Genomic DNA, 25,596 nt, shown 5'->3' with positions numbered 1-25,596 from the left:
ATAGGGTTCTTAAAGAGAGAAATCTGCCACTGCTCAATCGTTTCATGTCTAGGATGTTGATCATGTGATTGATTGTTCTGATCAGATGCGGCCTTTGTATCCTTCCTTATTTGTTGGTTGAGCATATATGTGTGTGTGTGTGTTTGTGGATTGTAAATACTACAATAAGTTGTGTTATAAAGCTCCATAAGCAGTATGTTTTGTTGGTCATAAATTTCATAAAACACCGAGGATGGTGTTCCGTCAAGGGGGAGGGATTTGTAACAACCACTGGTTGATTTTCCATGTAAATAAAATAAGACTAAGGTCATGGGACAAGTATTCTAAGTTGAATGGTGTGGAAAACATCACATTGGGGTCACTTGTGGTTTTTTAAACTATCGAAATTGGCAAAGGTAAAGAGGCAATAAATGGCATTTAATTATAATAAATAAAGGAAAATAGGAGAAAATGAAGGTGAAGAGACACAAATATGCATGCAAGTGAAATTAGAGAGAAAATGAAGGAAAAGAAAAGAAAAATGAGACATCAATGATAAAAAGGCATTAGAGAAACAATTGATAGTTTTTTGACATTTTTGGCTCAGCATTTGTTCATTCTAGCTCTGCTACACTGTTTTTTTTTTCCGAGGAAAAAATCAAAACTTTTTATTAAGAACTATAAAAAGTTTTACATGCAATATTGGTCTTAAGCCATCACTGGTGGCTCAACAGTTTGCTGTTCTGCTCAACATATAGGAGCTGTTCTGCTGATTTTTGAGTTTTGGAACCTGTACAAACTTCCTCCCATTGGAGGCAAAGTGTAACACATGGAGAAGAACCGAAACAAAAACTGGGGTCTCCTTCAACGAAAGGAAAACAACCCCATACAACAAAAAAAATATATGTTTTATAACCCGGAAAGATACCATAGGAAAGTATATGTCTAAAACTGTATGCTGTGGCAATATAACTGATATAAACTGAGAAGAAAAAACTGGAGAAACATATATACAGAACTATATATAACCGCTAAAAACTATTGTCAAAAAAAAGAGGAAGAAGAGCTGAAGTCAAAGTGACTGTGCATAAGGAGGCATATTTGATATGACTGACTGCCCCTGTCTGATCTCTTCTACGGTCCAGCTGCCCATATCCTGTTGTAAACCAGCCTTAGAAAGCTGGTCTGCTTCCTCATTCTTGTCCCTGTAAATGTGGCAGATAGAGAAATTATTAAAAGATGCCTTTAATAAAGAAATTTCTTCAACAAGAGTCTTCAATATCTGATTTTGACAAGATGCCTTTCCATTGACCCAATTTATGACATTTAGAGAATCCCCAAAAATCTGAATAGTGTTGATATTTCTGTGAAGAAGCCAGCATAAGAGGTAGCGCAGAGCAGATAATTCAGCATAGTTATTAGTGCCTGTACCCAACCCAACAGAAGCTTTTAATGAGTGTTCCGGATTGATATGAATACACAGTCCAGCTCCAGCCCTATTGTTTTGTGAAGCCCCATCAAAGAAGCCACATGGAATGCCTTCCTGAATGTTGATTTGTTTTTGATTTGGTTTAGGATTTTTAGACTCAGGGGGCGGTAACGCAGTGTATATGGCGGCTATATTAATGGCAATGACGGTAGAAGGGGTGTCCTTATCTTGGAAAATACTTTTATTTCTGGAAAGCCATATTCCCCAGCAAAAAATCAGAGGCAAATTTCTCAAGTTTCCCTCCGGAAAGTCTTGCCACCATTTCCTCCAAGCTGTCTCCAATGAATCATGCCCCCACTGAGCTTTTATCTTGAGCAAATCAGTGACCTCCTCCCAAATCTTTCTTGAGACAGCACAAGTTATGAAGAGATGATTAATGGATTCTTCTTCAGACTTGCACAGGGGGCATCTACCAGGCCCAACTAAGAACCTAGCTTGTAAAATTTCCCATGTTGGGACCTTCCTTTTTAAGATACACCAGAGAAAAATCCTGGCCTTTGCTGGGCTTTTGGGTTTCCAAATATTTTTGGCCCACCAATCCGGAACTCCCCAGCCTTTCTTTCCCATTAAGAAAAGGTATCCATCTTTTGGAGAGTATTCCCCTGATTTACTCTGTGCCCACATCAAGCAATCAGGTTCATCTTTTATCCTGACATTTGAGCGTTGTAATTCTTTGATGTAACCCTCCCACTCAGCCTTCCATCTGGCATTTATCCCCAAATCTACATCATCCTTCCATGCTTGTCCCCAAATAGTAGACTGTCCGACCTTCTCCACCTGATTTAATGCTGTAATACCTTTACTATCCAAGTGTCTGAGTAGACCTGGTGATAAGGCATAAGCCTCATTGAATCCTATCCATGGATCTCTGCCAATCCTTACCAGTCTTCCATCTCCAACTTTCCAAGCTAATCCTTGTTCGATCACAGAGAAGGCTTCCACCGTGGCCTTCCAGATGGCTGATATATTTTTTATCTTCTTGTTTTGACTCCGGATCCAGTCTTTATAGGGATAGGGTCGATGTACTTCCTTTTCACCACTCTTGTCCATAGATTTTCCAAAGTTATTAGCCTCCAACCGGATTTTGCAGCTAAAGAGAGGCTGAAATCGGGTAGTCTTTTAATGCCCCACCCTCCCCATTCTTTTGGTCTGGCCACTTTGTCCCAAGCTACCCAAGGTAACACTGAGGACTCCTTTGATCCTGCCCATAAAAATCTACAGCAAATTCTCCTGATTTTCTCCAGCACGCCTTTGGGGATCCAAGTCAGGGCGGCCCAGTAAACCGGAATGGCTAGAAGAACTGATTTAATAAGGGTCAACCTCCCAGCTCTGGATAACCATCTGAAGCTCCAATGTGATATTCTGGCTTCAATCTTAGCGATGAGCCAATTCCAGTCCTCTTTTTTGTAGCCTGCTGGCTTTAACCAGAAACCCAAGTATTTGAAGGGAGAATCCAGGGGCTGTATGGGGAAAGGGAATAAATTAGCCAAGCTATTCCTTTCTCTTCTTTCAAAATCTGCCACACATGCTTGGGACTTTCTTGAGTTTATCTGCATTCCAGTGGCTTTTAGAAAAAGATCAAAAATGCATTTTAACTCCTTTAGTTCATTGGAGGAACCATTAGTGAAAATCAAAATGTCATCAACAAAAAGAAGGTGGGTGATGAAGAGATTGATTGCTACCTCGATACCCTTTACCTTCTCCGCTCTTCTGGCTTTATGAATCAGTCTACTTAGCCCTTCTGCCACAAGAAGAAACAGAAGAGGGGATAAAGGGCAACCTTGCCTGAGTCCTCTCTGACTGTTGAAAAAAGAGGAAGCTGCACCATTTACCAGAACTGCAAAGCTGACATTTGTGATGCACCCCATGATCCAGCTAATAAAGGAATAGCTGAAACCTATTTGTGTCAACAACATCCGCAAATAGAGCCAGCTGATCCGATCATATGCTTTTGATAAGTCAATTTTGAGAACAGCCCCCTTCTTTTTCTTCAATCTGATACTATGTATAACCTCCTGGGCTACACCAATGGCTTCATGAATTTGTCTTCCATCCAGGAAGCCAAATTGTTCCATCGATATATTTTGAGACAGGATTGGAGCTAATCTGAGGGCAATAACCTTTGCAATAATCTTGTAGATGCAATTACACAAAGATATTGGTCTGAAGTCTTCAAAACTTTCCGGATCATCCTTCTTCGGAATAAGAGCAATAAAAGTTGAGTTGAAAGGTCTATAGACTTCTCCTTTCTGTCTCGACTCTTCAACTACTTCAGTAATTTCGGTTCCTATTTGATCATAAAAATGGAGAAACAGTTCTATAGTCCAGCCATCTGGGCCTGGACTCTTATCCTTGCCCATGAGCTTCATAGCTGCTTAAACCTCCTCCTTTGAGACCGGGATTGATAGATCTTCTGCTTCATCTACCTCAATGAACCTAGGAATGCTTTGCACCGTTTGGAAAACTTCTGCAATAGTAGCCTCCCCAGAATCTGCAAAAATATTCTGAAAATGTCTTTTTCCTAACCCAGAAAGCTCTGGGAAGGAGCTAACATCCCTCCCTTCTTCGTCTTTAAGGCGCCAAATAGTATTTGCAGCTTTCCTACCTTTTGCAAAGTTATGAAAAAACCTAGTGTTCTCATCCCCAGATTTTAACCATATTGCCCTACTTTTTATCCTCCATTCTTCTTCCTTATCCAAAAGAATTTTATTTTGCTGCTTCTCCAAATGGAGGATTCTGTCTTTGGAGGACTGTGAATAATATCCATCTACCTCCATACTTTCCATCTGCTCCAGCTCCTCCCTAATTTTAACCAGCTCCTCATTTTGTTTCAGTTTTCTTTCCTTTGCCCAGGAGATTGTGGCTTTCTTCAGTCTTTTGAGGTTCTCCATGAACAAAAAACATTTATCCTCATCTGTATTATGAGCAGGGTGAATCCATGTATCATTAAACAGATTGCAGTATGAGGGGTCTTGAAGCCAAGCTGGATTGAACTTAAAAGGGGCAGGTGGTTTGGGAGGGGGGAGGATAAGGTCTAGAAAAATAGGGAAATGGTCCGAGTTTCCTCTTTCCTCAACCCACTGTCTGAGCATGGGAATTTTGGTAAACAATGACTCAGCTACCAAAAAGCGGTCAAGTCTTTTAGCAATTCGATCTTCACCAATTCTTCAGTTTCTCCAAGAAGGCTTTAGTTTGATCGGAGAAGGATCTGTAAAGTTATTATCCGAGATGAGGTTAAGGAAGAAATCTGAAAGAGGGTCTTCTCTAGCAGATGGTCCCCATGCTTCAGCTCTGCCTATGGAAAAATTTAAATCACCACCCATAACCAACGATGGGGACTTCATCACAGATTTCGACATCAAATCTTCCCAAAAAGATTCCCTGCCCTGACAGGGCCCATAGATCTTTACTAAAGTGATAGGAAAAGAGAAATCTGGGGAAATAACCTCCATGCCCATAACATTTTTCATCCCCCATTGGTTTATGACTTTTACCCGTCCTTCTTTGATACCAATAGCAATGCCCCCCGAGTGACCAGTGGAGTCTACAGCAGAAAAGATCCACCCAGGCAGAAGAGTTTTTAGCATGGCTTCAATCTCAAAGGCCCTCCCCAAAGTTTCTTGCAGAAAGATAACATCTAAATTAGAATTATTTATCCACTCTTTCAAGGCCAGTTTTTTAGGTTTGCTGGCCAAACCTCTGCAATTCCAGGAAGTCAATATCATTTTATAACACTCTCAGGGGGGTGGGCTGCTCTAAGGACCCCCGGAATAGAGTATTGTTTACCATCTGCAACATCTAGCTTAGCTTTTAGTTTTGCTTTGGACATATCCGATTTCCTACCTCTCTTATTTTTAGGGCAACTCTGAGAGGAGGACTGTCCCAATCCACCTAAAGTCCCCGGATCACTATGTTTCCCTCCCATAGATCTCAGGTTATAAGGGTAAAAAGATCGAGAAGCTGAATGTGAAAGAGGGGGCCATTGGTCTTCACAGTTTATATCCAGAGCTGGTAAAGCATCAGCGATAGTGTCTACATTTGGGGATTTTGAAATATGTTCGATAATTTCATCAGCATTATTTTCTTGTACATGACAATTTGGAAACGTAACATGCGAAGGAACAGAAACATGCTCGGGAGAGATTTGAGGAGAAATAGGGGTCCCTGAGCACATACCCTTTTCTTCGTCTTCGCGCTGAACTTGACTTGCCGGATCTTCCTTGACGATCTCCTCCGCGACCTCCACTTCTTTGTCAGGTTCCTCCACAGCAACCGCCGGACAATTGACGATTTCCTGAGCTTCCTCATGATTTGGAACAGCTTCACCCGCAGGGTCCTTAACAGTCTCCTCTGTCTCCATATCCTCTGCTCCTTGCGTCTCCGGAATTTCATTTTCCATGGGCATCTGAACAGGGGTTTGAACATTTCCTCTGTTCGCTGAAGTCCTCCGGAAGTGTCGCCTTCTTCTCAGCTGTGGACAATCTTTTGCCAAGTGCCCATACTCATGGCAGCGATGGCATCTGAACGGCAGATATTCATAGTCTAATATCTGCTCAAAAACGTAATCCTTATACTGGAGATTTATTTTTTGTGCCAAGCCTCTGCTCGGGTTAAGGAGAGCCAGAATACGCGCCATCGTTCTATCCTTCGTTTCCAAAAAAGTCATATCTGCCTCCAAATACTCCCCCAGCCTATTACCAATTGATTTGAACACTTCTTCAGTCCACAGGAAGGATGGTAAGCCCGGGGCTCGTACCCACACAGGGAACACATCCGTTCTCTCCTTGAATGCATCAAACATGGGAGTCCATTTCTTTAACAGAATAGGGATGTTCCCAATATGCCAATTACGCTGAAAGACCCATTCTACCGAGTCTTTATCAACAAAACTGAGCTTAAACCAACCCTTCCCTAAAACTTGGGCTTCAAACTGTATAGGTCTGTCCGTCACGAAACAAGACTCACCCCATACTTGCAGAAATTCAGAAGAGTATTTCTTACCTCTAGCTCTGCCGACCAAGGTGCAGTCTGCGACAGCTAGGGTTTCTTCGATAGAAACCTCCATCCCAAGGACCAAATTGCCTTCAATCTCCTGAGATCCAATGGGTCTTTGCGGTTTCCTCTTCGCCCCTTTGAATCTTAACTCTTCCACCGGAGATCCAAAACCCCCTCGACCATCATTTCTTTCTGTATTTGCCTGCGATATGCCCCCAATAGTTTCTATCTCCGGCTGCGTCGGGGTCTGACTCGCCAATCCTGCTTCAAAGTTCCCTGAGGATAAAAAGCCCTTTGCCAGTCCATCAGAGCCTACCCGCTCCCCAACTGGAAGTTCTCCGGAGCCGTTTGCTGTAGGCCCTTTTAGGAAGAGGGATTCCCTTGGCAGAGAAACCCTAGTAATCGATGGAAGACCCCCAGAGGCCCTTGACAGACTATAACCTGCAGAAAGCCCTAAATTAGATAAATCTTCAAACCCCTTGGAAGGCGGAAAACGCGGCGATGCTGCTTTACCCTTTGGGTCTATGGGCGACCCTTCCTCATCTGCTCCTCTGGGCACAATTTCGTTTCCAACCTGCTTGGAAGCGGCCGCTATGCCTGTATTATGAGCCGCACTGCCCGCATCCTTGTCTACTAAACGGAACAAAGGTGTTTCATTCTGAGTTAACTCCTCCAGCCTAGACAGTTCGAAAGCCCCAAAATAATGTTCCACATTCTGAGCGGTGATATCCTTCCCCCACATAGACAGGATGTCCTCTAATGCTGGGTCCAGGTCTACTAGTTCGGCGGGGTTAACCATAGTTACGACCCGTTCCCAGGAAATGCTACAGCCGATGGTCAATGGTGGTAACCTTCACGGTTCTTGTGGAGCAAAAACGTAAAAAAGCGAGTAATCAAACTGTAAAAGACTGTGTTATGGTAAAACATGAAATGACAAAAGACCTGGCCCGACACCAGCTTTTACCTCCACCTGCCAGTCGTCTATGAACCCGCGCCGGCAGCTGTTCTTTGACCCCTGACCTGAACTACCTACCCGTGGCCCTTGCGTGGTTCCGACTTGCTTCCTGGTTTCGAAACCCTAACCAGCTCCATCGCCATCTATAACCAACCAGTTTTGTTAGGTTACACTTCACTCTGCTACACTGTTGCACACCATTCTTGGAGCATTCTAGCATTCACTTCGATTTCGAGAGAAGTAAGGAAAGGATAAGCAAGGATTTAGTGGGCATTGGAAAAGAAGGTTGGATTAGCAACAATAGCAGGACTCCATTGCAGGTAACAAGTTGCATGTGTGTATTTCTTATTGAGATTTGGATGCATGATACATTCATGTGGTTATTTGGTATATGTTGTCATTGGTATGGAGATTTTCCTGGATTGAAAATGGTTTCAGACTTGTCTTTCCATTTATTGGATAGCCATGATGTTGTGGGTTCCCCGTTTGGATTTTTTATTGGTTGTCAGATTCCTTGGACTTTGTGGGGTGGGATAGAATCTTTGGAGCCCTATAACAGCTTAGGTTCCTTGGGGGCTATGGGTTGAGATGAGAGATATTTGGAGCCCTATAATAGCTTGGGTTCCATGGATTTTGGGGGTTGAGATAGAATCCCTGAAGCCCTGGAGAGCTTGGGAAGAGATCAATCTGGTTTGGTATTAGTGATTTCTGGATGGTTAGGTGAAATCATTGCAGTTGAGGGTTGAGGTGGTTTGGCATATGGAATCCTTGGTTGGTTCTATTTTGGTTTAACCCATATGATCCCACATTGATTCTTGGAATATGGCACTGGGGTGATTGATTGAAAGAGAGATTTGGTTTAGCCTAATCTATGGTCGGGTGATACGTGGAAGTCCCTGACTTGGTTAGCTTCTGCATATGTTAATATGAGTTATTTCTTATTGTGATCAATGAGAACATGTACTGGTTATTATGTTGATCTTATGGCTATTTTTTTATGGATTCCATTATCATGGTTATATGTTGGTTATATGCATGGTTATATGATGTGCTCTTACTATGGGTCTTGTACATGATTCATAATTTAGTTAATGATTGATGAATGTATGGGCTAACAAGTGTTGTTGTAGCTAGCTTGAGAGGGCATAAAGCCTTTTTTATGATTCTTTAATGAAGTTAAGAAGATCATGATCAGATATGCATTCATGACTTGTAGCTATTATGTTTACCATATGCTTGACGAAATGTTTATCATGTGTTTGGCATATCATGGTTAAGATCTAGCCCTATAATTGATTGTTTAGACTTTTCATCATCTTAGATTGCATTCTAGAAAATTATAATAAGTTATGGTTAATGGCCTATAGGCTGGCCTTGAAAAAGTGGCACAGATCTCACCACCGTATGTAGGAAGGCTTCTGGGTGCGGTTGAAGCCTTCCAACTACATGTATAGAGTTTTAAGGGTGTGGTTGGGAGGAAAAAACTTGTAAAAATAAGTTCCAGCTCAGGATCTAATCATAAGAGGTTGTTGGTTAAATTTTGGGTGATTTGGTGTTCCTAAGCGGTATCAGTAAGTTTCCAATTGTAGGCCCCACTTCCACAACTGGAACTTGGAGGTCGAGTCATTTCATATAACACTCAACTCACGTTTACCCTCGAGAACTTTTAAAAGCGGGTAAATGTGGGAGGAGGTGTTACAAGGTGTATCCTTTTGGTTTGTGCTTGTAAATTGAATGTAATAGTAGGTTGGTTACTACAATAATATTTAGACATAGGTTTTGTTGTCTTCTCTCTTATGGACATCCACGTAAATTTATGTATATCCTTATCTGTGTGTGTATTATTTGATTCATGGTGTTGTTGTGTGGTTTGTTAGGTAATAAATTAAAGATCCTAAAGACTGTTAAAAATCGTTTGTTAGTGGTCCAATTGGTAGCATCATTTTTTCTCTATTTCATCATCATGGGAGTAATATGTTCCACTCTTCTAGGATGTTGGTTTGGTCCATGCCCTTCCAGAAATTCTAGAATCCCATGCAAGGATGTCAGTTAAGGCAAGCCATCCCAATATTTTTGGAATCCAATAAATGGAGGTTTCCCTTATTTTAGTCAAGTTAATCAAATTTTTAATATGAACACTGGCTTTTCTCAAAATAATCCATGGAATCCTAGTGCCAATCAAACTCCAAGCTTTTCCTTTTCAATTTCTATCCAACTAAGAATTTTTGGGTTGGAATGTATCCTTCCTTAATGTGAACTTTTAAATTCTGGTCCTCCTTCACTTATATCAACACCATTTCCACCAGATCTACCTTGCAAATAAATTTGATAATGGTTACCTGAATACATTATTTTCAAACATCTCATTTCAAGGATCTTGGGTGTTTCAGCAAAGCACTAGGAACAAAATACATCTTGGGAGAATCAATGAAGTCGTACAACTTCGTTGGAACATCTTTGTTTTTCTCCAAAAAGTCACAAGATTTTCTTTTATGCATTCACAAAGGTCAACATTGATGTCACAATACAATAAAGTATAGTGGGTAATTAAGAGTCACATCTAGCAATCGAAACACAACAATGCAGGATTTCATGGATCAAACCTTGTAAGGGGTGGGAAAATGGTTCTTTATCCTTGCTTCTTCTCCATATTAGTTAACCCAATCAAAATTTTGGGCGCAAGAATGCTAGCATTTAAATTAATCAATGGCTTCCCATAGAGATAAAGAATCCAACAATGGGACTAACCACACATGCCCAAGAAGCAGCAAAAAATATCAATGGATTTATATCACAGAAGCTTAGAGATGCTTTAGTCTACAAAGATGATGCAAAGGAGGGAATTGAAATTACTATATGTTGTACAAATTTCCTAGCGAGGTTGTTATGCCTACTAAGAGTGACCATGAAAAGACGATAGAAGAATCCATAATACCTACTCAACAACACTTTTGTCAACCTCAACACATATTACATAACCAAAACTAAAGGCATTTCAAGTGCTCGATTTATAAAGTTTATCAAATATTGTTGTAAATGTTATATTCAATATGTACCATGCTGTGTTGAGCATTATTGAAACATGAGTTTTATTTGAAACCATGGGAGATGTTGGAATGGTGCATTAGATGAGATGTTATAATGAAACATTATATCAAAACATAATAATAATAAAACATAATTTAGACACAATTAAAAAATAATATAAAATAATAATAATAATAATAATTTGATTCAATTCAATTTTTTATATTGTAATTTTGCTTTATTAATAGAATTTACAAATAATTTCTCTAACAAGAAATTCATGATATGCATATTTCATTCAAAAAAAATTAAGTAATCATTCATATTTATAACTATGATACTTTAAAACTTCATATTTAAATCTATATAATAAACATATAATTACAGATAATAATATTTCTATATACATATATGTGAAATATATATGAAGTATAAATAATAACTATAAATTAAAATTTATTTTACTATATAAGTTAAAGTAATATAAAACTATATTAATAATCATAAGATCTCATAGCATCACATCTCAATTTAATTAATATATACAAAAATTTATTATTTACAATAATCTCTTTATACACTATACATATTATATTAGGAAAAAATAAACTATAAAAAATATTATAAAACATGTTAAAAGAATCTCTTTATATACTATGCATATCATATTATTTTTTTTTTATAAAAAATATTAAAAAAATGATATATATTGTTATTAGTATTATAATAAAATAAAAATAAAAATACGAAAAATATGAAGCAATATATAACTATATGTATTATTATTAGTTCCATAATAAAATAAAAATAAAAATGCTAAAATTTAATTTAAAAATAAAATGAACTTTCACAAGATAATTGAAGTTGGAAGCTCCTACTTCGGTTCATGAAATGAATATTATAATATTTTTACAGGGTCATTGAAGTTATAGCTTTAACCTTTTTTACTGAATCAGAAGTTGTAGCTTTAACTTTTTTTGACAAAATCATGTGTTTGTTAAAAATATGGATAGATTGGTCTATCAAGGTTATAGTTTGAGTGGTTCAAATTAACTAAACTTTCACCTTCATATATACTTTAAGCTTTTTTAGATTGATCTAAAAGGTTGCACTGATAACAATGTGATGTAATCTCTAACGTGTCAAAATGAGATGCTTGAATTAATAAATAAAAACTTACTGGTTAACTCTACGAAAGAGAGTCTAAACCAGGAAAGTCTGGCTCTGCAGAACGCTCTACATTCTCAATATACTTCAAACATTATATAGCATACATAGCAATAGGGAAGTTAGAACCATACCCTAAGAAATAGAAACTAATTCCTATCCTAAGGTCTCGTGAACCAACTCACACTATTATAGGATTCTCCATTATCTTCAACACTCCCCCTTAATGGAGAAGGGGTTCACAAATATGCCTAACATCTCCCTAAACATTTCAAACTTAATTTTGCCAAGAGGCTTAGTGAAAATTTTTGTAACATTATCACGTGTTTTACAATATACAAGATGGATTTCTTTTGATTGAACTTTCTCCCTGACAAAGTGGAATTGTGTATCAATGTGTTTAGTGTTCTTGTGAAACACCAGATTATTAGCAAGTTTGATTGAACTCTGGTTGTCACATCTGATTGTTGTTGCATCTTTCTGTTCTTCCTCGACATCCTAGAGAAGTCTCCACAACCAAACTGCCTCACATGTTGCTGCACACATATTTTGATACTTTGCTTCCACTGAAGACAAGGAAACTATGTTATGTTTCTTATTGCTCCATGTAATCACCCTGGATCCAATGCTGAATGCATAGCCTGTTATGGATCTGTGGTCGTCTACATTTCCAGCCCAGTTGGAATATGTAAATCCTGTCAATCTAACATCAGAAGAATCAGTATAAATAATACCATAGTCTATAGTTCCTTGTAGGTACCTTAAGACACCTTTTGCTGCATTCCAATGACTCTCAAGTGGTTTGGACATGTATTGACTTAGCACACTGACTGCATAAGCCAAATCTGGTCTAGTAGTGGTCAGGTAGATTAAGCTCCCAACCAGTTGTCTATAAAGTGTCGCATCTACCTCTTTAGAGCCATCCTCACTCTGAAGTTTAATGTTCTGCTGTAGTGGTACTGTTGTAGCCTTACACTGATCCATCCTGAATCTTTCCAGTAGACCTTTGACATACTTACCCTGGGACAAAAAAGTTTGTCCTGAATCTCTGATACCATGATAAAATTTGATAGTATAAACTATCTTCTCCAGATCTCAAGACCCAAACAATATCTTAATTCACCAAGGTCTTTCATTTCGAACACCTGTGACATTTGTTGCTTGATTTCTTTGATTAGAGAAATAACATCACCTGTAATAATTAAATCATCTACATACAAAGAAATCAACACTATGCACCCCTTTTCATCTTTCATGGTATACAGATTAGGGTCATTTTTACTTCTGTTGTAACCAAGTTGCAGAAAAAATGAATCAATCTTTTCATACCAGGACCTAGGTGCTTGTTTTAGTCCATATAGAGATTTCTTTAATCTACAGACTAAATGTTCTTTCCCTTTCTGGACAAACCCCTCAGGTTTCTCTAGATAAACTTCCTCTTTCAATTCCCCATTTAAAAATGCATATTTTACATCTAGTTGGTGAATCATCCAATGTTTCTTAGTAGCTAAAGCAATCAACATTCTGATAGTATTTAGTTTAGCTACGGGGGCAAAGGTTTCTTCATAGTCAATGCCTTATTTTTGTGAATACCCCTTTGCTACCAATCTAGCTTTTAATTTATATATGGTTCCATCTGCATTCATCTTGGGTTTATACAACCATTTACAGCCTATGGTTTGTTTCCCTTCAGGAAGTTCAACCAACTCCCAAGTGTTGTTTCTGATTATAGATTCATATTCCTGTTCCATAGTTGTTTTCCATTCACTACATTCATTTTCTTCCTTATAACTAGAAGGTTCAACAACATTCATCATACTAGTTATAAAAGCATTTTCCCTATATCTTGCTAGCAACTGAGCTTTCCTACCTGATCTCCTGAGTGGTGGGGTAGCTTCAAACCTTGTCTGATCATCATTTTCTGGACTTGGCTTGACAACTACATCATCTTCTTTCCCTTCCTGTTGTTGCTGCTGCTGCTGCATCTGCTGCTGCTCATTGTTGTCACCTGATTCATCACCTCCTTCTTCCACCAACAAGGGCACGTGCCATTCTTCCTTAGCACTCTCATGGCTTCCATCATTAACCTGCTCATGAAACACTACATCTCTACTCGCAAACACTTTATGAGTAGAGGGATTAAACAGTTTGTAAGCCTTAAATTCTGTACAATAGCCAACAAAAATACATTTGATGGCCTTTGAGTCAAGTTTCTTTCTATCTTCCTTTGGGATATGAGCAAAGGCTTTGCTGCCAAAAACTCTCAAATGCTTAACTGCAGGCTTATAACCAAATAAAGCTTCAAAAGGAGTTTTAAAATCTAAACTTCTTGTTGGACTCCTATTCTTTAGATATACTGCAGTATTAATCGCTTCAGCCCAAAAGCCATTAGAAATATTCTTACCTTTCAACATACTGCGAGCACACTCCACAAGGGTTCTGTTCTTCCTCTCTGCAACCCTGTTCTGTTGAGGAGTGTGGGGTACTGTAAACTGCTGTTGTATCCCATTATCTTTGTAGTATTTGAGTACATAAGCTTTCTTGTACTCTCCCCCTTGATCCGAGCAGAGAATCCTGATGCATTTACCTGTCTACTTTTCAACCATACTTCTGAACTCCTTGAAGTATTCAAAAGTGTTGCTCTTCTTCCTGAGGAAATACACCCAAGTAAATCTAGTATAGTCATCAATAAACAATAAAAAATAGTATGCACCACCTAACGATCTTGTCTACATAGGCCCACATAGATCTGTGTGTACCAGCTCGAGTATATCTCTCTTCTTTCTATCAGGATTCACAAGAAATTCATCTTTGTGCAACTTTCCCAGTGCACATGCATCACAATCAATATGAGCATATTTTAAAATAGGAAGACCTTCGACCATACCTATTTTCTATAAAAGCAACAAATCATTGAAGTTAATATGGTTGAACCTCTGGTGCCATAAGTCCACTGTAGTCATGGTAGATGATGCCAATGCCTAATGTGGTGCGCTTTTGACATTTAACTTGTACAATCCTCCCACATGAATACCTGATGCAATAGGATTAATAGAATCCAACAAGTTTTTAATGACACAATATGATTTATAAAACTCTACCTTGAGATTCTGATCAGTCATAGTAGAAACAGAGATCAGATTCTTTTTGATCCCAGGTACATACATAACATTATGGATATGTCTAATATTTCCATCAAGCAAAACAACAGGAATATTACCATAACCTTTGATTTGGTACCCTCTATCATCGCCAAGATAAATGTTTTCTCCATTGATGGTCTCTTTGAAGTCTTCATACCACTGTCTGTTCCTTGTCATGTGGATGGATGCACCTGAGTCGACAAACCAGGTATTTGTTTCATCCTCCTTCACCGAGAGTGCTGAGTTAGATATGAACAGTCTGATGTTCTGATTGTGTTACTCATCAACAAAATGACCTGCATGCCACTTATGTCGCTTCCTGATGCAAGAGCATGCGACTTGGAGGAAAAATCTTCAAACTTATTCCAAAAATCCAAAAAAATCTACAGGCAAAGGAGTGGGGTCCTTTAGCCAGCAATTTCCATGCTTTTCTAGCTTAGGATAATGATAAAATTAAGAATAAGATCAAGTTGTAATAAATCGCTTTATGATAAGTTGTAGTAGCTTTATTGCTTTAATTTCCATATGTAAAAGGCATGCTTTTGTATAGGATAAGGACCGAGAGGCTTTATCTATTATGTTTTAAAAGGAAATAAAGAGACTTCTCTTGGTGGCTGGAGACATTGTGATTTTGAAAAAAAACTCTCTTAGTGTCTTTGAATTGATGGTCCTCTGTTAAATTGATAATTGTGTGCATGTATTGGTTCGGTTCTTTTCTTCTGAGTTTTGTAACAATGATTTGGCTTTGAATTTCCAATTAACGTGGCGGTTGGATCCCTTAACCCGTGTTTCCTTCATATTGACAGTTCTGGCTTCTTTAATTGTTGTATAGAGTTCCACGACCAAAACTCTGTTTTACACAGGAAATCGTGAAAATACTTAGCCAGAGCAGAGTTCTGGACCTGAAATTCTATTGAATTTGGTTCATACCCGTATCAGGTCTGAACCATTATCGCATCGGAGAATCGCAAGTGGAGTGGGAAGGTCCTTTGGAACCACTGAAGTTTGAAACCCCGACAGTCCGAACCTGAAACACTATAGAGAAGAGTGTATAAGTTATCGGGTCCGCAAGGTGTATCGCATCGCAAGTTCAGTGCAGGAGGAGCCAAGCCCTGGAATATTGGAATCATCGATTGCCATCTCCGATAACACTATGTGTTATCGCATCGGAGGAAGGAGAGTTGGAAGGGCCGATTAAAGCATCGATAATGTTATTGGCGTAATACGCAATTCTTTGAATTTTAAAGCACTGATAGTGTAATTCTTCGGAATTAACATGAAGACTATTTATAAGCCACGATAGTGTTTTAAAGCGTCGATAGTGCATTTCTGTTCCTTTGGAACAAAAGCCCTGTCGACTGTGTATTTTGTGTTTAAACGCAGTTTCCTCATTTTAAAGTGCCGATAGTGAAATTTACACTAATTTCATTAAATCCATTCAAAAGCCCGCCGATAGTGTTTTAGTGTAATTCCTATGGAATTACAGTTCTGATAGAAACATAAGGCTCTATTTATAAATTGTGGCTGATAACAAGGGTTGGGGTGATAAAGAAAAAAAACCCATGAGGCTATCAGGTTAACAGTAGATGACTGATATGCCAATTGATGCAGAAGGAGAAATTCAACCAGATATTGAAGAAATTGTAGCCAGATTTGAGAGGTTGTCTTTATTGCCTGCACCCAGGCCACCATTAGTGGTATCAGAGCAACCTGTTGACACTGAATTGAATCTCAGAAGCAGGAGAAGGAAAGTTAATATGGCTTTCATATTTGGAAGAGGACGAGGACGTGGTGGAAGAGGACGGCCTGTTGCAAATGTTGAAGTGATGGAAGTTGTGCAACAGATGCAAGCTAGATTGGATGCATTAACAATAGGCAGAAATATAGATGATGGAGATGTTAGTGAACCTGAGGTTGAAGTTGCAGAGGAGGAAGTTGTAGTAGTTACCCCTGAGATGAGATTCTTCTAGTCAGTGTTGAGATCCACAGCTAGGCCAAAGACTGAGGTTTCAATATATGAAGGAGGATTGAATCCGAAAGAATAGATAGACTGGATTAATGGCATGGAGAAATTCTTCGACTATGAAGAAACAGAAGATGAGAAGAAAGTAAAGTTTGTTGTCACCAAGTTAAAAGGCCATGCAATGCTTTGGTGAGATGGTGTGCAGGCAGAAAGAAAGAGACTTGGCAAGCAACCTATCAAGAATTGGAGCAGGATGGTAGCAAAGGTAAGAGGTAAGTTTCTACCAAGTAATTATCAGCAAACCTTATTTAGACAGATGCAGAATCTTAGACAGATGTCTTTGATAGTGAAAGAATACACAAAGGAATTTTAGAAGGTGAGCATAAGAGCTGGAGAAGCCTAGGATACAGATGAGAAGGTGGCTAGATATATGAATGGCCTTAGGATGGACATTTAAGATGAAATAAGTATATTGTCTCCAAAAACATTAGAGGAAGCTTATCAGATAGCACTGAAAGCTGAAGAAAAACTCATGAGGAAGCAGTCTGCCAGAGGGAGAGGTACTTTCCGAGGAAGGGGCAATCAAGGTGGTAGAGGAAGATCTACAACACCTAAAGATGGAGCTAGCAACAGCTCAACCCAACATGCATGCACCCATAGGAGGTGATGCAGGAGGTAGAGGGAGTTTTTCTAGAGGGAGAGGAGGAAGAGGAAGAGGAAGAGAAATAAGATGTTACAGATGTAACAAACTGGGACACAAAACCTTTGAGTGCCCAGAGAAAGCAGAAACAAATCAGAGGAATGCTATTTTTTCTCAAGTTGAGGGAGATGCAACAACAAAAATAGTGGCAGAAGAAGAAAATATACCTGAGAGAGGAGAATCTTTGGTAGTTAATAAAGTTCTTCTCAAGAAAACAAAGGAGATAGCTGAACCATCACAAAGAAATACTTTGTTCAGAACCGTGTGTAAGGTCCAAGGGAAATGTTGTCAGATGATCATTGATAGTGGCAGCACTGATAATTTGGTCTCTACAAAAGTGGTGGAGAAATTGAAGATGAAGAAAATGAAACATCCAACACCTTACAAGGTGTCATGGTTACAAAAGGGACATCAATTGTTAGTGAATGAACAGTGTGAAATGGAATTTCAGGTAGGCAAGTATAAAGATAAAATTGTTTGTGATGTGATGCCAATGGATGTGTGTCACATATTGCTTGGAAAACCTTGGCAATATGACAGAGGAGCCATGCATGATGGGAAAAGAAACACCTACAAGTTTGGAAAGGATGGTGTCAATCATACGTTGCTGCCTCTGCAAGAAGAAGATGTACCAAGAAAGAAGACTGATCCAAAAACTCTGTTACTAGGAGGAAAGGAATACTTGAAGCAGATTGAAGAGAATGAGGTAAATTTTGTTGTAATTTGCAAGCCCAAGGTAATAATGACTTCTAAATTTTTTTTTGATTTACCCATTGAAATTCAAGAAATGTTGGAGAAATATTGTGATATTATTATTGATGATTTTCCTAATGAGTTACCACCCATTAGAAGAATTAGCCATCATATAGATCTGATTCCTGGAGCAAGTCTACCTAACAAAGCAACTTACAGAATGACTCCTACAAAAAATGAAGAGGTTAGGAAGCAGGTGCAAGAATTGCTTGACAAAGGGCTGATCAGAGAAAGCTTGAGTCCTTGTGCAATACCAACTGTGTTGAGTCCAAAGAAATATGGAGACTGGAGAATGTGCACAGATTCAAGAGCCATCAATAAAATCACAATCAGGTACAGATTTCCTTTGCCTAGAATTGAAGATTTAATGGATTGTTTGAGTGGAGCAAAGTATTTTTCAAAACTAGATCTTAAAAGTGGGTATCATCAGATAAGGATAAGAGAAGGGGATGAGTGGAAAACCACTTTTAAGACAAATGAGGGATTGTATGAGTGGAGAGTAATGCCTTTTGGGTTGTCAAATGCACCAAGTACATTTATGAGACTCATGAATGAAGTTTTTAAAGATTTCATTGGTAAATTTGTAATAGTATATCTAGACGATATATTAGTTTACAGCAGGTCTAAGGAGGAGCACGTGAGACATCTGAATTATGTCTTACAAAGGCTACAACAGGAGAAATTATTGCTGAATTTGAAGAAGTGTTCATTCATGAAAGAAGAGCTAGTGTACTTGGGTTTTATTATTTCTGTTGAAGGGCTGAAGATGGATCCAGAGAAGATCAAGGCAATCATGGAGTGGCCTTCACCCAAGAGTGTTTTTGAGGTAAGAAGTTTTCATGGTCTTGCTAGCTTTTATAGAAAATTCATCAAGAATTTTAGTAAGATCAATGCACCTATTATTGAGACCATAAAGAAGGACAAATAGCCATTTAAATGGACTGCTGAAGCAGAAAGAAATTTTCAGCTACTAAAGAAGAAAATCACTGAAAAGCCTATTTTGGTTTTACCTGATTTTAGTAAGCCTTTCCAAGTGAAGTGTGATGCCAGCAGAGAAGAAATTGGAGGTGTTTTAAGTCAGGAAGATAGACCTATAGCCTACTTTAGTGAAAAGCTAAATGATTCCAAAAAGAAGTATTCTTCTTATGATAAGGAGTTCTATGCAGTTGTGCAGTCATTGAAGAAATGGAGGCATTATCTAATGTCAAAGGAATTCATCCTTTATTCAGATAACCATGCACTACAGTTTATAATGCAACAACCAAAGCTTAGCCAGAAACATGCCAAATGGGTAGAGTATCTTCAAGGTTTCCATTTTGTTTTGAAGTATATAAATGGTCAATCAAACAAAGTTGCAGATACCTTAAGTAGGAGAAGTGTATTATTTCAAGAGAGTCAAATCCAAGTGTTGGGTTTTGATTTTCTTAAAGAATTGTATGAAACAGATCCAGATTTTAAAGAGGCATTTGAAGCTTGTAAAAATCATGTTTTGATGGATAGGAGTAGATGGTTGGATTACTTCTTACAAGATGGACTGTTGTTTAAGAAAAATCAGTTGTGCATACCAAACTGTTCAATGAGGGAGAATTTAATCAAAGAAAAACATAGTGGAGGACTTGCAGGACATTTTGGTGTAGAGAAGACTTATGAGCGGCTAAACAGATTTTATTTCTGGCCGAAAATGAAATATGAAGTGGAGAATTATGTGAGAACTTGCAAAGTCTGTCAATATGCAAAGGGGAGGAGCCAAAACACAGGTCTGTATATCCGATTACCAATTCCAGATAGGCCTTGGGATATGGTAAGTATGGATTTTGTGTTGGGCTTACCAAAGAATCAAAGAGGTAATGATTCAATTTTTGTTGTAGTGGACAAATTTTCAAAAATGGCACATTTTATTCCATGTTATAAGACTAGTGATGCTTCTCACATTGCTAATTTGTTTTTTAAGGAGGTTGTAAGATTGCATGGATTGCATAAAAGTATTGTCTCAGACAGGGATTCCAAATTTGTTGGAGTCTGGAGGACACTATGGAAGAAATTGGGAACTAAACTAAGTTTCAATTCTGCCTATCATCCACAAACTAATGGATAGATTGAAGTTGTGAACAGGAGTTTGGGCAATCTTTTAAGGAGCCTTACTACAAAACATCCAAAGCAGTGGGATCAAGTGTTGGCACAAGCTGAATATGCATATAATGACTCACCTAACAGGAGTATAGGACAAAGTCCATTCCATATTGTTTATGAAATGCACCCAAGAGGAGTAACTGAGTTAAGAAACTTGGGAAAAGATGAGATGAGAATTGCAGAGGGTGAAGATTTTGCTTCAGAAATGAAAGCAATACATGAATGAGTGAAACAACAACTGCAGGATCGCAACATCAAGTACAAAACCAGAGCAGACATGAGAAGGAGAGAGGTGAACTTTGAAGTGGGATGTCTGGTTTTAGCACACCTCAGACAGGAGAGGTTTCCAAAGAGGGAGTATAACAAATTGAAGTTCAAAAAAATTGGACCGTGCAGAGTGTTGAGGAAATTTTCTGCAAATGCCCATGAGATTGAATTACCCCTTGATGTTGGAATATCACCAATTTTTAATGTTGCAGACCTGTACAAGTATGAAGGTGAAACTACATATGATACAACACAAGATCAAGAGACCTGAGAGATTGACTGGGTAAAACAGTTACCCACAGCAAATAATTTGCAGCCAGAAAGAATTCTGGACAAGAAGGTGGTTAAGAAAACAAGGGGACAAGAGTACTTCCAGTATTTGGTAAAGTGGAAGGATCAGCCAACCGCTGAAGCTACTTGGGTTATAGAAGACATGCTACAGAAACTAGGCAGTTTTGTAGATGAGCTCATGGACAGGAGCCCATGAATAATTTTGTCCTGGGGAGTCTGATGCAGGAGCATGTGACTTGGAGGAAAAATCTTCAAACTTATTCCAAAAATCCAAAAAAACTACAGGCAAAGGAGTGGGGTCCTTTAGCCAACAATTTCCATGCTTTTCTAGCTTAGGATAATGATAAAATTAAGAATAAGATCAAGTTGTAATAAGTCGCTTTATGATAAGTTGTAGTAGCTTTATTGCTTTAATCGCCCTTTGTAAAAGGTATGCTTTTGTATAGGATAAGGATCGAGAGGCTTTATCTATTATGTTTTAATAGGAAATAAAGAGACTTCTCTGTGGTGGCTGGAGACATTGCGATTTTGAAAAAAAAAAACTCTCTCTGTGTCTTTGAATTGATGGTCCTCTATTAAACTGATAATTGTGTGCGTGTATTGGTTTGGTTATTTTCTTCTGAGTTTTGTAACAATGATTTGGCTTTGAATTTCCAAATAACGCGACGGTTGGAGCCCTTAACCTGTGTTTCCTTCATATTGACAGTTCTGGATTCTTTAATTGTTGTATAGAGTTTCGCGGCCAAAACTCTGTTTTACACAGGAAATCGTGAAAATACTTAGCCAGAGCAGAGTTCTGGACCTGAAATTCTATTGAATTTGGTTCATACCTGTATCGGGTCCGAACCATTATCGCATCGGAGAATCGCAAGTGGAGTGGGAAGGTCCTTTGGAACCGCCGAAGTCCGAAACCCCGACAGTTCGGACTCAAAACACTATAGAGAAGAGTATATAAGGTATCGAGTCCGCAAGGTGTAGTGCATCGCAAGTTCGGTGCAGGAGGAGCCAAGCCCTGGAATAGTGGAATCACCAATTGCCATCTCCGATAACATTATGTGTTATCGCATCGGAGGAAGGAGAGTTGGAAGGGCTGATTAAAGCGTCAATAGTCTTATTGGCGTAATACGCAATTCTTTGAATTTTAAAGCGCCGATAGTATACTTCTTCGAAATTAACACGAAGACTATTTATAAGCCGCAACAGTGTTTTAAAGCGCCGATAGTGCATTTCTGTTCCTTTGGAACAAAAACCCTGTCGACTGTGTATTTTGTGTTTAAACGCAGTTTCCTCATTTTAAAGTGCCGATAGTGAAATTTACACTAATTTCATTAAATCCATTCAAAATCCTGTTGATAGTGTTTTTGTGTAATTCCTATGGAATTACAGTTCTGATAGGAACAAAAGGCTTTGCTTATAAATTGTGGCTGATAACAAGGGTTGGGGTGATTAAGAAAAAAAACCCATGAGGCTACCAGGTTAACAGTAGATGACTGATATGCCAATTGATGCAGAAGGAGAAATTCAGCCAGATATTGAAGAAATTGTAGCCAGATTTGAGAGGTTGTCTTTATTGCTTGCACCCAGGCCACCACTTCCGACCTTCATCAAACTTCTTTTTCATACAATATCTGGCTATATGGTCGGTTCTACCACAATAAAAACATTTGGTCACAGAGTCATTTCTATTGAAAGACGTACCTTGAGGTGAGGGCATATTTCTCTGTGGGGCTGCGCTGCTCTTCTGTGCTGGATTTGGCTTTCCTCTTAAGGACTTCTTCTTCGCGTCCAGATTTGAACTTTGGGGTTTATGAGATAGTTGCCTTTCCTCCTCTTGCATAAGGATCCCTATCAATTCTTCAAACACGGGGGCTTTTTCTCTTGCATTCAAGCAGTGATGAACATCTGATACTCGTCAATCATACCATTCATGGTAATCGTGACCAGATCTGTATCTGACATAGCTTCACCGATATCTCCTAGCTTGTTCTTGAGCTCCTTGATCCGCGAAATGAATGCTACAACTGTCTCATTCTCCTCCATCTTGATGGAGAGAATCTTGCTCTTCAAGAACAATAGTCGATTGGTGTTCTTGACCTCATAGAGATCCTTGAGCGTCTTCCAGATCTCTGGTGCAGTCTTGCAATCACAGATATGGGGGATAATGCAATCTTTGACTGACAATTTCAGGAGCATTCTCGCCTTAGTCTCCCGCTTGTCCCAGTCTTGGATTGTTGTTGTTGTTCCTCCTGCAACGAGGTTTGGCTTCACCTCATCATTGTTCACAATCGTCCATGCATTGTGTCCCTCAAGCAGGGTTTGCATTCTGAATTTCCAACCAAAGTAATTGGATCCATCCAGCTTGTTGTTTTCATTGAGGTAAGCTTCTGCTACTTGATTATTCATCTTGAATGAATAAAAACTTCAACCTCAATAATTAAAAAACAACCCCAATCTTCTTAAAAAATAAACTGCTAAATGCCAGATCCACAAAAAACAAGACCAGATCTCCTTTTTTCAATCGACCCCAAAATGATACAGAGCCCCTCCTTTTATTTTTAATTAAGGAATAAACCCCTTTCAATTCTTTAATAAAAAACTTAAATAAAATACAATCTTAAATAAAAAAGGCCCTTCCTTTATGAAATAAAGGAAACCCATTTTTCTTTAATGGGCAAACTTGAATTCTTTAATTAAATAATTAAATAAAAACTTTAAATAGAAAACCCATATTCCTTCTTTTATTAAAAATTAATCGCCCCTTTTAATAAGAGCCCCCTCTTAAAAAAAAATTCCAATGGAAATTCCAGGAGCCCCTCGGCTTCCTAGCACATGCAGATGAGCTTCGATCAACCAGCTCCCAAGTGCACGTCAACTAGCTAACCAAAGCACCAGTTTTATCTAGACATCACTTTTAACTGAGACTTCGACTTCAGTAGGGAAATACACACACAATTCTTCAACTCCACACAACGTTTGCACTTTCAGTGGTATCCAAACTCTTCACATCTACACTATTAGCCTTTTCGAAGGCAATTCCCACGTCAAGCATGCACCTGTTGGAACGGAGCCATGGAGCCACGCACCTGTTTCCGCTGCGCCACCAACAACAGGACTCTTTTCTCCTCCATGCTTGTGCTAGGCAGGTCTCCTGCACGCCGCAGCAGATGATATCGATCTACAGTCGCATTCGCTTCCTGCGCAGTGTGTGGATTTCCCCTCAATCAAGCGATCTTGGCTCCCTCCACGGATGCTTCATGCTAGGGAAAATTTTAAGAACCCCCCCTAAATTTATATGTATAATAAATGGGCGAATCTCCATGGTATATAGGAAAAATGGAAGGCGATTTTATCAATAATATAATATGTATATATAATTTTTTGGCGAATCTCTCACCAGGCATGGCGAATATTTTACTCAATTATGAAATCTTGTAAGATCTTGGTATTACCATGGGTCAATACCATGGGTTATCATATAAAATTAATAGTTGATTTTTATTTTATTTTTTTATTTTAACCAAGCTAAAATGTTTAACATACATTAAATTACAACACCCATTTTTACTCTTGATCCACCCCAGAGAGGGATCACATATTTTTTCACTCTATGCTAGTTTGCATATCACGATATTTGATACCTCTCGAGGGTTAGTAGATCCAGAGTAAAGATGGATCTCTGCTGGTTTAATTCCTCCATTTAAATAGGCTACATTCCAAGTGAATACCATGGGTCAATATTCCTAAATATAAGATGACTTATGGAGTAAATATAAAAAAATGTTTTATTTGTTTACCATACCTCTCATTTATTTATATTTTTATTAATTTACCATACCTCTTTTACAAATATGGTATTTGGCCCATAGGATTCACTTAATTAAAACCTCTTTCTTGAGCCTTCATAAATAGAATGAGGGTTATGGACTAAATATAAAAAGAGGTTTTATTTATTTACCATACGTCTAGTTTATTTATATTTTTATTTATTTACCATAACTTTTGAGTAAGTATAAAAAGATGTTTTATTTATTTACCATACCTCCACTTTACTTATATTTTTATTTGTTTATACCCTTACATGTATATAAGGTGACTTATGGAGTAAATATAAAAAATGTTTTATTTATTTACCATACCTCTCATTTATTTATATTTTTATTAATTCACCATACCTCTTTTATAAATATGGTATTTGGCCCATAGGATTCACTTAAATAAAACCTAATTTTGAAAATGGGCGAATGGATTCACTTAAATAAAATCTATTCTTGAAAATGGGCGAATGGAAGGTTGTAACTACTAATTTCAAGGGCTAAATTTATTTATTTTACCCTCTCCCTTAAAATAAGTTAGGTTATTTGAGGTGATTTGTAAAAATGTACTATGATACAAAATATTCGCCCATTAAAAATTTAAAACCCTTTAATTTCGCCAAAGGGCGAACATTCGCCCCTAAAATTTTCTATACTTCATGCAGTGTTGGCTTCACACCTGCCAACACGCTGCCTCCTCCACACAGCGATTTACTCTTTCGTTGCAATCACGCCTTCTCAGACGACAGCCCAAAGAAAAAAAACAATACACGTAGCATGCAAAAAAAAACCCAACCCTTTTTCTCTCACAAGGTCGGCGTGATTTTCCTCTAAGCCCTCACGCTGATCTGAAAATAAAAAATCGCATAATTTTAACAGTGGATTTTCTCGCCGATTTTCCTCTAAGCCCTCACGCCGATCTGAA

Source organism: Pinus tabuliformis, chromosome 4_1, assembly GCF_031772625.1.
Source record: "Pinus tabuliformis cultivar Carrire ecotype Pingquan chromosome 4_1, CPIR1, whole genome shotgun sequence".
In the NCBI taxonomy this organism is placed as follows: Eukaryota; Viridiplantae; Streptophyta; class Pinopsida; order Pinales; family Pinaceae; genus Pinus; species Pinus tabuliformis.
This window is presented reverse-complemented; position numbering follows the sequence as displayed.